General features: G+C 37.3%; 1 protein-coding gene across 3 annotated transcripts in view; it reads right to left on the bottom strand.

Moving 5' to 3' along the window:
- CEP57L1 (centrosomal protein 57 like 1) overlaps window positions 1-18,255 on the bottom strand; it is a 73,355-nt gene that overhangs the window by 53,811 nt on the left and 1,289 nt on the right. The window lies entirely within an intron of this gene.

The following is an 18,255-nucleotide window of genomic DNA, read 5'->3' as shown; positions in this document are numbered from 1 at the left end:
TTGGAAAACAGTATGGAGGTTCCTCAGAAAACGAAAAATAGCATTACCATATAATCCAGCAATCCCACTGCTGGGTATATACCCAAAGCAAAAAAAAAATAAGTACAGAAAGGGGTGTCTGCACTCTCATGTTCACTGCAGCATTATTCACAACAGCCAAGAAATATACACAAACAACCTAAGTGTCCACTACAGATGAATGCATTTTAAAAATATGGCAAACATAGCTTTATTCTAGCAATGTCTGTACCCATTTGCCTTCCTTTATACTTCCTTAAGAGCAGGGACAACATCTTATTCATTATTCTATTACACTGGACTTTTTAACATAGCAGTCATTTAATAAGCATTTGGTAACTAAATTCAATTAATGTAATAGAAATACATAAAACAAAATACACCTAATATTTAATAAACATTTACTACTATATGTTAATACATACATTTTTTCACATTTAACATCTCCAAAATCAGGATTCATATTTAAACTATATTTGGCAGCATTTTTTCTTCGTGATACATAAAATAATACTGTGACTTATAATCTTTGACATCTTAGATTTAATGAAAAAGTCTTTACAAAAATATATATGGAGAGCATTTTTCTGATGCTATTAAATAGGTAAATGCAAAGTCACGATGAGTAAAGATGTGAGGGGGTATCCTGTACAGGTGGCTCCCCTCCCCCATCAAATCAGTGTATTAGATCTTCAAGAGAGAGAACTGTATTTTATTCATCATGTATTTCTCGGGTGTGTTCACAGGGGCTCAATAAAATGAGGTAAATGAGTAAATGAACACACAATTTTGATCTGAGGAGGACATGGGCTTTTCTCCGGAAGAGGGGAAAAGTTAGGTAAAGAGGGGGCAATCCATGTTACAAAGAAAATTATGAAGATAAATTGGCTTAAAGAAATAAAAACACCTAAATATATATGCCCCCAATACAGGAGCACCCAGATTCATAAAGCTAGTTCCTACAGACCTACAAAGAGACTTAGACTCCCACACAATAACAGTGGGAGACTTTAACACCCCACCTTCAATATTAGACAGATCAACGGGATAGACAATTAACAAGGATATTCAGGACTTGAACTCAGTTCTGGACCAAGCGGACCTAATAGACATCTACAGAACTCTCCACCCCAAATCAACAGAATATACATTCTTTTCAGTACTACATCACACTTATTCTAAAATTGACCACATAATTGGAAGTAAAATACTCCTCAGCAAATGCAAAAGAACACAAACCATAACAAACGGTCTCTCAGACCACAGTGCAATCAAATCAGAACTCAGGATTAAGAAACTCACTCAGAACTGCACAACTACATGGAAACTGAATAACCTGCTCCTGAATGACTATTGGGTAAATAAATATTTCTGCCAGAAATAAAGATGTTCTTTGAAACCAATGAGAACAAAGACACAATGTACCAGAACCTCTGCGATATATTTAAAGGCGTGTGTAGGGGGAAACGTATAGCACTAAATGCCCACAAGAGAAAGCAGGAAAGATCGAAATTCGACACCTAACATCACAATTAAAAGAACTAGAGAAGCCAGAGCAAACAAATTCAAAAGCTAGCAGAAGACAAGAAATAACTAAGATCAGAGCAGAACTGAAGGAGACAGAGACACAAAAAACCCTTCAAAAAAAAAATCAATGAATCCAGGAGCTGGTTTTTTGAAAAGATCAACAAAATAGATACACTAATAAAGGAGAAAAGAGAGAAGAATCAAATAGACGCAATAAAAAATGATAAACGGGATATCACCACCGATCCCACAGAAACACAAACTACCATCATAGAATACTATAAACACATCTATGCAAATAAACTAGAAAATCTAGAAGAAATGGATAAATTCCTGGACACATACACCCTCCCAAGACTAAACCAGGAAGAAGTCGAATCCCGGAATAGACCAATAACAGGTTCTGAAACTGAGGCGGCAATTAATAGCCTACCCACCAAAAAAAGCCCAGGACCAGAGAGATTCACAGCCGAATTCTACCAAAGGTACAAAGAGGTGCTGGTATCATTCCTTCTGAAACTATTCCAAACAATAGAAAAAGAGGGACTCCTCCCTAACTCATTTATGAGGCCAGCAACATCCTGATACCAAAACCTGGCAGAGACACAACAAAAAAAGAAAATTTCAGGCCAATATCCCTGATGAACACTGATGTGAAAATCCTCAATAAAATACTGGCAAGCCGAATCCAGCAGCACATCAAAAAGCTTATCGACCACAATCAAGTTGGCTTCATCCCTGGGATGCAAGGCTGGTTCAACATACACAAATCAATAAACGTAATCCATCGCATAAACAGAACCAATGACAAAAAAACACATGATTATCTCAATAGATGCAGAAAAGGCCTTTGACAAAATTCAACAGCCCTTCATGAGAAAAACTCAATAAAGTAGGTATTGATGGAATGCATCTCAAAATAATAAGAGCTATTTATGACAAACCCACAGCCAATATCATACTGAATGGGCAAAAACTGGAAGCATTCCCTTTGAAAACCAGCAGAAGACAAGGATGCCCTCTCTCACCATTCCTATCCAACATAGTATTGGAAGTTCTGGCCAGGGCAATCAGCCAAAAGAAAGACATAAAGGGTATTCAAGTGGGAAAAGAGGAAGTTAAATTGTCTCTGTTTGCAGATGACATGATTGTATATTTAGAAAACCCCACTGTCTTAGCCCAAAATCTCCTTAAGCTGATAAGCAACTTCAGCAAAGTCTCGGGATTCAAAATCAATGTGCAAAAATCACAAGCATTCTTATAAACCAATAACAGACAGAGAGCCAAATTGTGAGTGAACTCCCATTCACAATTCCTACAAAGAGAAAAAATACCTAGGAATACAACTTACAAGGGATGTAAAGGACCTCTTCAAGGAGAACTATAAACCACTGCTCAAGGAAATAAGAGAGGACACAAACAAATGGAAAAACATTCCATGCTCATGGATAGGAAGAATCAATATTGTCAAAATGGCCATACTGCCCGAAGTAATTTATAGATTTAATGCTATCCTGATCAAGCTACCATTGACTTTCTTCATGGAATTGGAAAAAGGTACTTTAAATTTCATATGGAACCAAAAAAGAGCCCGCACAGCCAAGACAATCCTAAGCAAAAAGAACAAAGCTGGAGGCATCATGCTACCTGACTTCAAACTATACTACAAGGCTACAGTAACAAAAACAGCATGGTACTGGTACCGAAACAGATATATAGACCAATGGAACAGAACAGAGCCCTCAGAAATAATGCCACACATCTACAACCATCTGATCTTTGACAAAGCTGACAAAAACAAGCAATGTGGAAAGGATTCCCTATTTAATAAATGGTGTTGGGAAAACTGGCTAGTCATATGCAGAGAGCTGAAACTGGATCCCTCCCTTACACCTTATATAAAAATTAACTCAAGATGGATTAAAGACTTAAATGTAAGACCTAAAATCATAAAAACCCTAGAAGAAAACCTAGGCAATACCATTCAGGACATTGGCATGGGCAAAGACTTCACTAAAACACCAAACTAAACTTCAACTAAAACACCAAAAGCAATGGCAACAAAAGCCAAAATTGATGAATTGGATCTGATTAAACCAAAGAGCTTCTGCATAGCAAAAGAAACTATTGTCAGAGTGAACAGGCAACCTACAGAATGGGAGAAAATTTTTGCAGTCTATCCATCTGACTATCCATCTACAAAGAATTTAAACAGATTTATAAGAAAAAATCAAACAACCGCATCAAAAAGTGGGTGAAGGATATGAACAGACACTTCTCAAAAGAAGACATTTATGCAGCCAACAAACATATGAAAAAAAGCTCATCATCACTAGTCATTAGAGGAATGCAAATCAAAACCACAGCAAGATACCATCTCATGCCAGTTAGAATGGCGATCATTTAAAAAGTCGGAACAACAGATGCTGGAGAGGACGTGGAGAAATAGAAACGCTTCTACTCTGTTGGTGGGAGTATAAATTAGTTCAACCATTGTGGAAGACAGTGTGGCAATTCCTCAAGGATCTAGAACTAGAAATACCATTTGACCCAGCAATCCCATTACTGGGTATATACCCAAAAGATTATAAATCATTCTACTATAAAGACACACGCACACATGCACACGTATGTTTATTGCGGCACTGTTCACAATAGCAAAGACTTGGAACCAACCCAAATGCCCATCAATGATAGACTAGATAAGGAAAATGTGGCACATATACACATGGAATACTATGCAGCCATAAAAAAGAATGAGTTAATGTCCTTTACAGAGACATGGATGATGCTGGAAACCATCATTCTCAGCAAACTAACTCAAGAACAGAAAACCAAACACCACATGTTCTCACTCATAAGTGGGAGCTGAACGATGAGAATGCATGGACACAGGGAGGGGAACATCACTCACCCGGGCCTGTCAGGGGGTTTGGTGCTAGGGGAGGGATAGCATTAGGAGAAATACCTAATGTAGATGACGGGTTGATTGGTGCAGCAAACCAACATGGCATGTGTATACCTATGTAACAAACCTGCACGTTCTGCACATGTATCCCAGAACTTAAAGTATAATGAAAAATACATATATATACTTTTCATTCTAATATTTAAATGTTATAGATCTACAATCCACTAAAGATTCATACTTTTAAACAGTATTTACTAAGACTTGCTCTAAGGAATACTGGTTTCATAGGATGTTAATTGAAGTTACTCCCTAAATTATTTCCTGGCAAATAACTTTCAGGAAATTGGTAAAACAAAATTAACCTTCTTTATCTGCAAGTCTTGTCAGTATCTTTAATATGCTACTATCATTGTAAATTTCCAAAATGAAGACGAAGCATGCATCTTCCAAATTTATGTACAACAGAAACCTTTTTGTTGAATACTCTTAAGAGATTAGCATTCCACAGAACAGACTTCAGGTAATGTCTATAATGTTTATATACATAATCATCAAAGCAGCTCTACACAGGAGACTACTATCGAGATATTATGAGACATGTAATTGATAACAAGAAATAACAACCAATAATAGAAATAACAAAGAGCAAATTGTCCACAACATCCTTGTTAGAAATTTGTATTTCTAGTGTAGGAGAGTAAAGAAAGAGAAAGAGACTCTCCTATTAAAAACGAGTTACAAATTCCAGCGTTTGTGTATTTAAGCTCACTTGATTTAGTAAATAATCAGTCTGGTATATCTGATGGAATGGCACATAAAAATTGCGAAGTTAATATACCTTCAAAAGTACTTAACAGAATCATGATATAGCCAAATTATTCAGTAGATGCTATAATATCTTCTTGTTAATATAATTCATGAAACAATACTGTGGTTTCTCTTCAGAGCATATAAATCTTTCACCTTTTTGAATTCAAGAAATAAGGAGGGCTCATAAATGAGATGGTAAAATTGAGTAACAGAATTCAAACAATTTGCACGAATTTATTTTGGAACAAGAAATAGAATTTGTCTCTCGTATTTTCTAAATTAATAAAGGCCAAAAAAATCACAGCACAAGGTCTCACAGGTATCATCTACCCCTTTTTGAACAGAGGAATGTAGGAAAATGCAATTAAGTCAAACAAAATAAGAAAAATGGGGCTGGCTGTGGTGTCTCACGCCTGTAATCCCCGCACTTTAGGAGGCCGAGACAGGTGGATCACTGGAGTTTAGGAGTTCGAGACCAGCCTGGCCGAAATAGTGAAACCCTGTCTCTGCTAAAAATACCAAATTACCAGGGCGTGGTGGCAGGTGAGGCAGGAGAATCACTTGAACTCTGGAGGCAGAGGTTGCAGTGAGCTGAGATCGTGCCACTGCACTCCAGCCTGGGTGACGAGAGTGAAATTCTGTCTCAAAAAAAAAAAAAAAAAAGAGAAAAATGTAGAACATTAAATATTGTAGTCCTTATAAGCTTTGGTGTCAGAGACTCCTCCAAAGCACTACTGCTTACTGGTGGGGCATTACATTTAGATTCACTGGTGTGGACAACACTAGTTTCTAACTAGTTCTGGGATCTTGTCCTAATTAGTAGCTTAACTTCTCCATAACTTTATATATTTATGAATTAGATAAAATGAATAACTTAATTTTGAAGTTTTCATCCATTTCTAAAATTCTATTAAAAGAGAGTTGTACTTACAAATATGAACTTATTTTTTCTTTTTTTTTTTTTTGATACAGAGTCTCTCTGTGTCACCCAAGCTAGAGTGCAATGGCACGATCTCATCTCACTACAACCTGCGTCTCCCAAGTTCAAGTGATTCTCTTGCCTCAGCCTCCCAGGTAGCTGGGATTACAGGCATGCGCCACCATGCCCAGCCAATTTTTGGATTTTTATTAGAGACGGGGTTTCACCATGTTGGCCAAGCTGGTCTCGAACTCCTGGCCTCAGGTGATCCACCCACCTCGACCTCCCAAAGTGCTGGGATTATAGGCGTGAGCCACCATGCCCAGCCACAAATATGAACTTTTACTGAAGCTTTTGCCAAATTCTTGAGTTCTAAACCTGGGGTAACAATTAAGTTTTGTCTTCTCTGTGAATTCCCTTATGAATACCTTAATGCTCTTATCTAGACAACCATTAAGTCTAGATTTTTAAAAATAAAAATTATCCGTAATTTGCATTATTTAACAGGTATCTAAAACATGTGTTTTTAAGGCTTTAGAAAGACTATTAAGCAACTTATAAAATTATATGTAATAAAAGAAGGAAAATATAAAAAGTTCTGATTAATATGAAAGAGAAAACTCTCCTCTAACCTACACACAAAAATATTAGATGATATATAACTTTAAAAAATATATAGCCAAGCTCAAGAGAAAAAGGGGAAATGCCCAGATGCTAAAAACAGAGAGAAAATTCAAGCCAGAATTGGTGAATCATAGTTGGATTTTTTAAATGTTTAAAATGATTAAGAAAATCAGATTTATTTAAAAATATAAATCTAATTTATTAGGTTCACAAAAGTTGCTTACTTAGGAAGATACTGCTTATTAGAATTGAAGGTCTGTTTTGATAATTGCTTAAGTATCTGATAAAATGATAGACTAAATTGAAAACTGTAGTTTGAAACGTATAAGAAATTTGTTTGTAAATACTATTACATATCTAAGGAGAATTTTATCTTTTATACTTACAAGTTAACCAAACATTAATTTTATTTCGTTAGTTTTTTGAGATAGAGTCTCACTCTGTTGCCTAAGTTGGAGTGAAGTGGCGAAATTTCAGTTCACTGCAACCTTTACCTCCTGAGTTCAAGAAATTTTCCTGCCTCAGCCTCCTGAGTAGCTGGGATTACAGGTGTGCACCATCATGCCATGCTAATTTTCTTTTTCTGTATTTTTAGTAGAGACAGGGGTGGGGGGTGGGGTTTCACCATGTTGGCTAGGCTGGTCTTGAACTCGTGACTTCAAGTGATCCGCCAGCCTCAGCCTCCCAAAGTGCTGGGATTACAGGCATGAGCTATCATGCCTAGTCTTGAACATTAATTTTAAAAAAGCCAAAGTCCTTATTTCCTTGCAAAAACTACTATACTTAAAATAGATGTAGTACAACTTGTAAGTTAAACTCAAAGTCTTAGGGAAAACTGCATATAAAAAATGACAACTTTAATAAATTGAATACTAATTAAAATAAATGAAAAGTATTGAGTTTCAGGAAAAAAGTCCACCTCTGACACTAAAAACACTAACCGACAACAAGGATACCCACTATCAGTAGTATTATTTAATAATGAATTGGAGATCCTGACAAAGGAACAAAACAGAAAAAGAAAATAAGATGTATAAGAGTGTAAAAATTGTTATCTGTAGGGAATATGATTTTCTATATAGAACAACCCATGATAATCTAGATCAGTGGTCCCCAATCTTTTTGGTACCAGGGACCGGTTTCATGAAAGACGATTTTTCCATGGACCTGGGTTAGGGGTGGGGATGGGATGGTCTCAGGATGATTCAAGCCCATTGCATTTATTGTGAACTTTATTTCTATTATTATTACATTGTAATACATAATGAAATAATTATACAACTCACCGTAAAGTAGAATCAGTGGGATCCCTGAGCTTGTTTTTGCAACTAGACAGTCCCATCTGGGGGTGATGAGAGACAGTGACAGGTCATTAGGCTTTAGATTCTCATAAGGAGTGTGCAACCTAGATCTCTCACGTGCACCGTTTGCAAGAGGGTTTGTGATCCCGTGAGAATGCTACTGCTGATCTGACAGGAGGCGGAGCTCTGGGGGTAAAGCAAGCAATGAGGAGCAGCTGTAAATACAGATGAAGCTTCACTTGTTCACCTGTTGCTCACCCCCTGCTGTGTGGTCTGGTTCCTAACAGGCCACGAACTGGTACCAGTCCATGGCCCGAGGTTTTGGGATCCCTGTTCTAGATAATCTATCTAGAAAATGTAATTTCAAAACATACGTTTGCACAATAGCATCAGAAACTGTATGAATCATAGGGAGAATGGCAAATAAAAATTTGTAAGTGCATTGTGAAAAAGAACAAAAAGATGAGACTGTTTTTCTAGTTATTAAGATTGATTATGGTACTTTAGTCATAAAAATAGTGGTTAGGTCTGAGGTGAGACAAAAGGGACTGATACAAAAGAAAAGAGAGTAAATAAACTTTTTCATATGTGGGAATTTGGTATATGAAAAAGAGGGCATTTCCATGGAGAAAGGATTGGCTATTCAATATTCACTATACCGATATTCACTATACAGTGCTATCCACACTGTAAAATATAAACATATATCTCTACTCCATGCCAAACACAAAAATAAATTCCAGCTAGACTGAACATCTATATGTGAACAACAAACCTTTGTTTTAAAAGAAAATATAGAGTATGTTTCAGACTTTGGGTAAGAAGAGATTTCTTAAAACAAGACAATTTACAAATAAAAAAGAAAAAATGATAAAACTATATAAAAATCAAAATTTCTGTACAACAAAAAACATCATTGATGATCTCTTTAAAAAAAGAAACATACATAACATAAAAGATTAGTATCTGAAATACAGAAACAAGTTCTATCATATAAATCATTAAGAAAAACACAAAGCTCAATTAACAAAGGAACAAAAGGTACAATGGAAGTTAAAAGACAAGAAAACATGAATAGCTAAAAGGACAAAAACATTCTACTTCATTGATCAGGAAAATGCAAATTCAAACAATACAGAAATTATTTTACACCCACTAGACTGAAAAAAATTTTAAAAGAAGCCTATCAGGACTCAGTGCAATGGCTCATGTCTGTAATCCTAGCACTTTGGGAGGCTGCGGTGGGAGGACTGCTTGAGCCCAGGAGTTCAAGATCAGCCTGGGCAATATACTGTGAGACCCTGTTTCTACAAAAAAAAATTTTTTTATTAGCTGGGTGTGGTGGCACACACGTGTTCCCAGCTACTTGTAGGGCAGAGGTGGGAGGATCGCTTGAGCCCAGGAGGTTGAGGCTTGCAGTGGACTGTGATCGTGCCACTGCACTCTGGTCTGGGCAACAGAGTGGGATTCTGTCTCACAAAACAAAACAAACAAACAAACAAAAAAACATGCCTATCAATATTAAGTTTTGTCAAGGATGTGGGGAAATGAAAATTCCCATGAACTGCCAATGGGAGTGTAAACTGGTAAAACATAACATTTTAGAGAACAACTTGAAAAATGTGATCCTGTGTATATCCTATAACTCAGCAATTCCACTTCTCCGAATTTGAGTGAACCCTAGAGAAAATGGCACATATCTGGACATATGTATAATGATGTTCACTGCTGCACTGCTTGCAACAGAAAAAAAATTTTTTAAAAACATAAATATACATTAATAGGGATTGGATAAATAAGTTGTATCATATTCATACAATGAAACACTATACACCAGCTAAAATTTAAAAACAAGATCTACATTTAGCAACACAGATAAGCTCTGAAAATATATTGTTGAGTAAAACAGAAAGCAAGTTACAGATAGTAAGATATCTTCTATGTAACATTTTTTAAAAGACAAAGACAATATATGACTGTGCCAAGAGCACTTTCACAACCTATGTGATATTTTATTTCATTGAAAAAAAAAAAAAAAAACTAAAGCAAAGTAGGTAAAATGTTAACATTTGTTCATTCCAAGGGGTAGTTTAAAAGGGTATTTATTTTGTTACTCTTATTTTTTGTTTGAAATATGTAATGCTTTTAAAAATGACATATAATTTTAATATCTTACCCCTATATATGTATATATTCATGTAAAATGTGGATAAGGAAAATAAGTAGAAAAATAAGAATAAAGTCAGTAGTGAGATTGGTTTATAAAATTCAATAGCGTATATTGCTAGAGTTGGCTCACAAATCTTTCAAGAAGAGCAAAATGAATATAGATTCAGCAATTACTGGTTTTTAAAAATCTATCCATTAATATATGTCAGAAATACTAGAGATTTAGTCATTCAAAGCATACTACAGTAAATTTGGAGACACCAAAAACAGAAAAACTGGAGAAAATACTGAAGAGTAAACTTGATTTAAGTGGTTTACTCATTTATTCCTGAAAGATGGAACCAAAATAACATAGAAAAAAGGAGGATGGTATTCTGAGAATAGTATGTATGACAGTGTTTCAGAAAATACGTTTTTGAAGTGCTGAAAAGAATATCATTCAAATCAATCTTGTTAAGGAATTCAAATCGACCTTGTTAAGGAAAACTTAAAAATAAAATATACGGATTCAAATTTAAGAGCCTTTATGATTTATTTGGGCAATACACATACACCCCACACATAAAAGTACACATACAGTACTTGGTTGACAAGACATTTTTCAACAAGCCAAAAGAAAAACTAAGGAAGCATTTAGAGGCAAAACTGCTTATGCTACTATATAGTAAATAATTAGTATAATTTCCTTTAAAAACTTAAGTTGAAGTCAGTTATCATAGAAAGAGATATTTTAAGTTTACATGGCTTCTGTGTTTCATTGTAGAGAAGGGTCAAACTACTGTGGAAAAATCACAGGTTGATTTTTGCAACCTTGTAAGACTAGGCAAAAAAGTAGCAAAAAACAAAAACAAACACAAAAACCCCGGCAATGTAGACAAGTAACAAGGTAATTCAATTGAAGAATAATATTCTTAATTGTAGAAAGCCTTCCTAACAATTTTCACTTACAGCACTCAGCCAACTGCACATGCTGACAACAGATAACTGAAATGGAACTGTTAGTCCGGTTTCCTGATACATTCCAGATAAAGTTCTCCCTGGCCTCATCTTTAGGCTGACTTCAGGTCTCTTTCTCAAGGAACAGTTTTGAAGAATGGCACCAATATAGTTGTACAGATTCAGCATAATGGTCTTAAAAAAAAAGTTTTTCACCTTTTAATACTATTCATCAAAATAATTTCAGATCCACCAGAAACTTTATTAATAAAAATATAAATCTAGGCACAGACCTTATACCTTTTACAAAAAAAAACTAAAAAATGGATCATAAACCTATATGCAAAACACAAAGCTATAAAAGTTCTGGAAGACAGGAGAAAATCTAAATGACCCTGGGTATGGCAATGACTTTTTAGCTACAACACCAAAAGCATGATACATGAAAGCTGGACTTCACTAAAATTAAAAATTTCTGCTTTGCAAAGACACTATTAAGAGAATGAAAAGACAAGCCACAGACTTGGAGAAAATATTTGCAAAATGCAGGTCTGATATAGGACTTGTGTGTTCAAAATATACAAAGCACTCTTAAAACTCAATAGTAAGCTGGGCATGGAGGTGCATGCCTGTAGTTCTAGCTACTTCGGAGGCTGAGGCAGGACTGCTTGAGCCAAGGGGTTTGAGGTTACAGTGATCTATGAAAGCACCACTGCACTCCAACCTGGGTGACCTAGCGAGACCCTGCCTCTAAAAAACAAAAACACTCAACAGTAATAATAATTTAAAAATGGACAAAAGATCTGAAAAGACACCTCACCAAACATGATATACAGGCAGCAAATAGGCATATGAAAAGATGCTCAACATATGTCATTGGGGAATCACCAATTAAAACAATAATGAGATACCATTACATACCTATTAGAACAACTAAAGTCCAAAACACTGATACCACCAAATCCTGGCAAAGGTGGGGCGCAACAGGAACTCTCATTCATTGGTGGGAAACAGAAAATAGTACTGCTGCTTTGAAAAACAGCTGTGTGGCCGGGCGCGGTGGCTCACGCCTGTAATCCCAGCACTTTGGGAGGCCGAGGCGGGCGGATCACGAGGTCAGGAGATCGAGACCATCTTGGCTAACACAGTGAAACCCCGTCTCTACTAAAAATACAAAGAATTAGCTGGGCGCGGTGGTGGGCACCTGTAATCCCAGCTACTCAGGAGGCTGAGGCAGGAGAATGGCGTGAACCCGGGAGCGGAGCTTGCAGTGAGCCGAGATAGCGCCACTGCAGTCCAGCCTGGGCGAAAGAGTGAGACTCTGTCTCAAAAAAAAAAAAAAAGAAAAACAGCTGTGAGTTTCTTACAAAGCTAAACATAGGGTCACCTGAGATCCAGCAATCACATTCCTAGATGAGTTAAAAACTTATACCCAGAAAAAGCCTGCACATAAATTTTTAGGACACTTGATTCATAATTGATAAAAACTGCAAGCAATTAAGATGTCCTTCAAAAGGTGAATAAGCAAACTGTGATATATCCATACAATGGATTATTTTTCAGTGATAAAAACAAATTAGCTCTCAAGCCATACATATAAAGACATAAAATAACTGTAAATGCACATTGCTAAGTAAAGGAGCCAGTCTAAAAGGCAACATACTGCATGATTCCATGGTCCATGGCCAAAGTTAGCAAAATCTCTCAATATCTGTTCCCTAATTAATTACTCTTCTAAAATGTAACTGTGAAAATTTACTGATCTAAAGAAGTTCTTCTAAATTCCATAACATCTATTGATATGTTGCAGCGAAAAGGGCAGACTTTTTTTTTTTTTTTTTTCCTAAGACAGAGTCATACTCTGTCGCCCAGACTGGAGTGCAGTGGTGCGATCTTGGCTCACTGCAACCTCTGCCTCCCAGGCTCAGGCGATTCACCTGCCTCAGCCTCCCGAGTAGTTGGGACTAGAGGCGTGCGCCATCATGCCCGGTTAATTTTTGTACTTTTAGTAGAGATGGAGTTACACCATGTTGGCCAGGATGGTCTCGAACTTCTGACCTCAGGTGATCCACCTGCCTTGGCCTCCCAAAGTGCTAGGATTACAGGTGTGAGCCACCGTGCCCAGACATTATGAATATAAGAACTCTGAATTAAACAATGTGAAACTGTATCACATTAAATAAAATTTTATGTGACCAGTAATTACATTTCCTAAGCTACAGATTCTGTAAACTTTCTTTCTTCTTTTTTTTTTTTTTTTTGAGACAATCTCACTCTGTCACCCAGGCTAGAGTGCAGCGGAACGATCTCAGCTCACTGCAACCTCTGCCTCCTGGGTTCAAGCGATTCTCCTGCCTCAGCCTCCCGAGTAGCTGGAATTACAGGCGCCCACCACCATGCCTGGCTAATTTATGTATTTTCAGTAGAGACGGGGTTTCATCATGTTGGCCGAGCTGGTCTCAAACTCCTGACCTCAAGTGATAGGCCCGCCTCAGCCTCCCAAAGTGCTAGGATTATAGGCATAAGCCACCATGCCCGGCTTTATTTTTATTAGGACGAACTTTCTAAGATGTTTTTATTATAATGTACCCTCGTTCATCCATTAATTACTTTGTGTTTTTGTAACTGATAGATAAATATGCCATACCTTTGAAAGTTCTGTGGCATTATATCATTCTTCCATTCATTCATTCCTTTATTCTTGCATCACACATTTACTAAGTTTGTACTAGGTACCAGGCACTGTACTCAGAGGTAGAGATAAGATGATGAACAAAAACAAGCACAGTAGTTCCTCTTGTGTGCTTAAGCTCTACTGAAATAAACACACTTTAATCAAATCATGGCACAACTGCAAAACTAATTTGTAACATAAGAGCAACTCAAGGTTTACGGTGCAATAGGTCTATTTACAAGAAGAGTATTTAATTAGATCAGGGACACCTCTGAGAAAATGATTATTTGAGCAAAGACCTGCAGGAAGAGGAGTCAAAGACAGGCTAGAACAATCTGGACAAAGAACACAGTAAAAGAGTGCTGCATCCATACTCGCTGTCTCCCATACTCTACTAAATAAAAGTACCCATTGCTGGGCGCGGTGGCTCATGCCTGTAATCCCAGCACTTTGGGAGGCTGAGGCGGGTGGATCACAAGGTCAGGAGATCAAGACCATCCTGCCCAACATGGTGAAACCCTGTCTCTACTAAAAATACAAAAATTAGCCGGGCATGGTGGCGGGTGTCTGTCGTCCCAGCTACTCAGGAGGCTGAGGCAGGAGCTTGCAGTGAGCCGAGATAGCACCACTGCACTCCAGCCTGGGTAACAAGAGCAAAAACTCCTTCTCAAAATAAATAAATAAATAAAAAAAAATAAAAATAAATAAAAGTACCCATCTGGCTTTTGTACACTTTACTCCACCAAAAGTTTCTTATCAAGATCCCAATGACCTCCATGTTGCTAAATGTACTAGTCAATTATGAATCCTCATCTCATTTGACCTACAGCAACATTTAACATAACTTATTTTTCCTTCCTCCTTAATCACTTTCTTCATTTTGCTTCTAGAACACCTACTGAACAGTGGGTTTTCCTCTGCTCACTGGCTGCTCCTTCACAGTCACCTTTGCAGAGAACTCCAAATCCACCCAAACTCCATAGAATATCACTTTTGGTGATATCAACAACTGCTATCAAAACACTACTATAAAGCCCAAAATTATATCTATTGCCAGATCTTTCTCCTCACTTCTGGACTCATTCATTCAACTGCCTCCTCCACCTCCACATCTCAATGTGAATTTCTTAGAGGCATCTCAAACTTAACATGGCCAAGCTAAAATACCAACCTTTCCTCTCTCTCCCATTCACAAATCTGCAAACTTTCCCATAACAGTAAATGGCACTTCCTCCATTCTAGTTACTCAGGTTAGAAACTTTGAAGCCATTTTTGATTCTTATTTTCACACAATCTGTCAGCAAAATCTTTTGGCTATACTATCAAAATGTATCCAGATTCTCTCACCTGGATTATTACTTTAGTTTCCTAACCAGTCTCTCTGCTTCCACCCTTGCTTTCCCATGGTCTATGCTCAACACAATTTAAAAGAAATATTCACTTCAGGCCAGTTGCAGTGGCTTATGCCTCTAATCCCAGCACTTTGGGAGGCTGAGGCAGAAGGATCACTTGAGGCAATCACTTGAGGAGTTCAAGACCAGACTGGGCAACACAGTGAGACCCTGTCTCTACAAAAAGACAAAAATTATCTCCACTTTTATATAATTTCAGTTAAAAAAAAAAAAGGAAAAAATACAAAATTACCTGGGCTTGTTGGCATGTGCCTATAGTCCCAACTACCTGGGAGACTGAGGTGGGAGGATTACTTGAGCCCAGGAGTTCAAGGATGCAGTGAGCTATGACTACACTCCAGCCTGGGTGACATAGTGAGACTCTGTCTCAGGAAAAAAGAAAGAGGCCGGGCACGGTGGCTCACACCTGTAATCCAGCACTTTGCGAGGCTGAGGTGGGTGGATCACTTGAGGTCAGGAATTCAAGACCAGCCTGACCAACATGGTGAAACCCTGTCTCTACTAAATATACAAAATTAGCCAGGTATGGTGGTGCATGCCTGTAATCCCAGCTACTTGGGAGGCCGAGGACGAAGAATCACTTAAACCTGGGAGGTGGAGGTTGCAGTGAGCCAAGATTGTGCTATTGCACTCCAGCCTGGGCAACAAGAGCAAAACTCTGTCAAGACAGAGAGAGAGAGAGAGAGAGAGAGAGAGAGAGAGAGAAGTAGTCATTTTTAAAAAGTCAGATCATGCCCTCATCTGCGCAAAACTCTCCAATGCTTTCCCAACCCAATTAAAAATGTTAGTCCTTTCAGTCACCTGCATGTTCTCTTACCATTACTTCCTTTCTCTGTGACCTCACGTTATTCTCCTCTTTGTACTCATTGTGCTCCAGCCACATTAGCCTTCTTGCTATTTCTCAAATGTGCACTCAGGCTCCTGCCCAAGGCCTTTGCACTAATTCTCTTCATTAGAATGCTATTTGCCCAGGCATCTACATGGTTTATTCCCTCCCCTACTTCATATCTCCTCAATTGTCCCCTTCTGGATTAGGTCTTTTCTAACCACCTTATTTAAAAGTGAACCTTGCCCCTCACATCCTGGCACTCCCCATTCCCCTTCCCAGTTGTTTTATTCTCCACTGCATTTGTCTTCATTTCATTTACTAAGTGTTTTACGTATTTATTTACTATCTCTCCTCAGTAGAATGCAAGCTCTATGACAGTGGGAATTTTTATATATTGTGGTCAATGCTGTATCTTCAATGTCCTGTTATATAAAAGGCACTCAACAGAGATTTGTTGAGTAAATGCGTGGGTGAAATGGAATATGAGAATCAATGACTGAAAAATGGTCTGTATGGCTGATCTGGAGAGCAGTATATGAAGTTAATCTGAAAGAGTACCAGATGATGTCAGGCTTTATATAGGAGTTTTGTCTTTAACAGTAGTAGGACACCATTGAATAGTTTTAACCAAGAGAAAATCTGATCAGATCTGCAGTTTCAAAAAATCATTCTGGCAGCTATAATGGAGAACTAATGGAGGAGGGAGGGGCATTGTGAATAATTGCTACCGTAGTGGTCTTGAGAGATTATCGCAGTTTGAAGACAGGTGGAGAGAAAAATGTATTTGAAGGATATTTTGGGAGATAAGGTTGGCAGAACTTGGTAATAATTTGGCCATAGAAGTATGAAGGGCAAGAAGAAATAAAGAACAATGTTTAGCTTTCAAATTTTCACAAGTAGATGTATAGTAGTGTCCTTTGCTGAAATAAGGAACACTGAAAAAGAATTAGATTCATAAGAGATAACTATGCATTTGGTTTTAGGTATGTTGAGTTTGAGATGCTTTTGAGATATCCAAGAAGAAATATCCAAGAGATATTATGAAAGGTGAGAGGTGATGCTGAATGGAGCTATTCATTTGAGAGTCATAGGTGTTGGTGAAGCCATGGGTATACATGAGATCAAATTTAACTACAGCATAAAAAGGCACCCAGCCTTAAGAAACTACCCGACCCTTTGTGGGCTGGATAGAGGATGAAGATCCCAAAAAGGAGATGAAAATGGAATGGTTTTTGTTTTGCTTTTTCAATCACACTCATAAGTTATTCCCTTTTTAAAATTCAGATTCAAACGAGAAGTGTTAGAATGTAACAAGGCTTTTGAAATTAGACCAATTCAAAAAAAAAAAATTCAAAAAAAAAAAAAGAAATTAGACCAATTCATCAGAACTATGCATCTATTCAAAAATAGCTCACTTACAGAAAAGATGTAAAGAATTCACAATACCTGTCTCTTTGTAGCTTCAAAGTACATCAATACACAAAAAGCACCCTTCCCTTCCCACCCCACACCGCCAAGTATGCATGATGTGGCTTACTGACGTTTCCTGAAAGTACCCTTCACTCTGGGCCTTAGCATATGCTGTTCTTTTGGTCTTCATTTCCCCTGGGATGAAGATTTCCCTGACTTTTCAAGATTGGACTAAGTCATCTCCTTCTAGACATCTCAGTGATATCATATATTATTGTAACTGTATGTCTAACAACTAGTTCCTCTAACTAGTAAGACTTTTTTATTGTTGTATGCTCAGTGACTAGCAAGATGAAATTTTTATAATTTAGTGCAATGCAATTCTGCAATGTAAAGAATTAAAATCTACACCGATTATCAGTCCACTGATGGCGGTTCAAACCTCGACTTTTCTCAAATAATAACTTTTTAAAAGCAAACTGTAATTTTAAGCAAATGACTTAATCTTTTGAAAAAGTCGACTAAGTTTTGGAGACTTTTATGGTTTTGCTTTCTTTTGCATGCGGTATCCTTAAAGCCTGCAAGAATTCCTATCTAGGAATACTGGGGATTCTTTTACGAGATGAATTTGACAACTTGCTTTCAAAGCCCTGCCTAGGATTTCATTTGACTGAGCAAATAAAGCCCAGAACATCCCTAAGCAAAGGCAAACAAA

Source organism: Nomascus leucogenys, chromosome 3 (assembly GCF_006542625.1).
Source record: "Nomascus leucogenys isolate Asia chromosome 3, Asia_NLE_v1, whole genome shotgun sequence".
Taxonomy (NCBI): Eukaryota; Metazoa; Chordata; class Mammalia; order Primates; family Hylobatidae; genus Nomascus; species Nomascus leucogenys.
The sequence above is the reverse complement of the archived record's forward strand: the minus strand, read 5'-3'. Positions and strand labels throughout refer to the sequence as shown.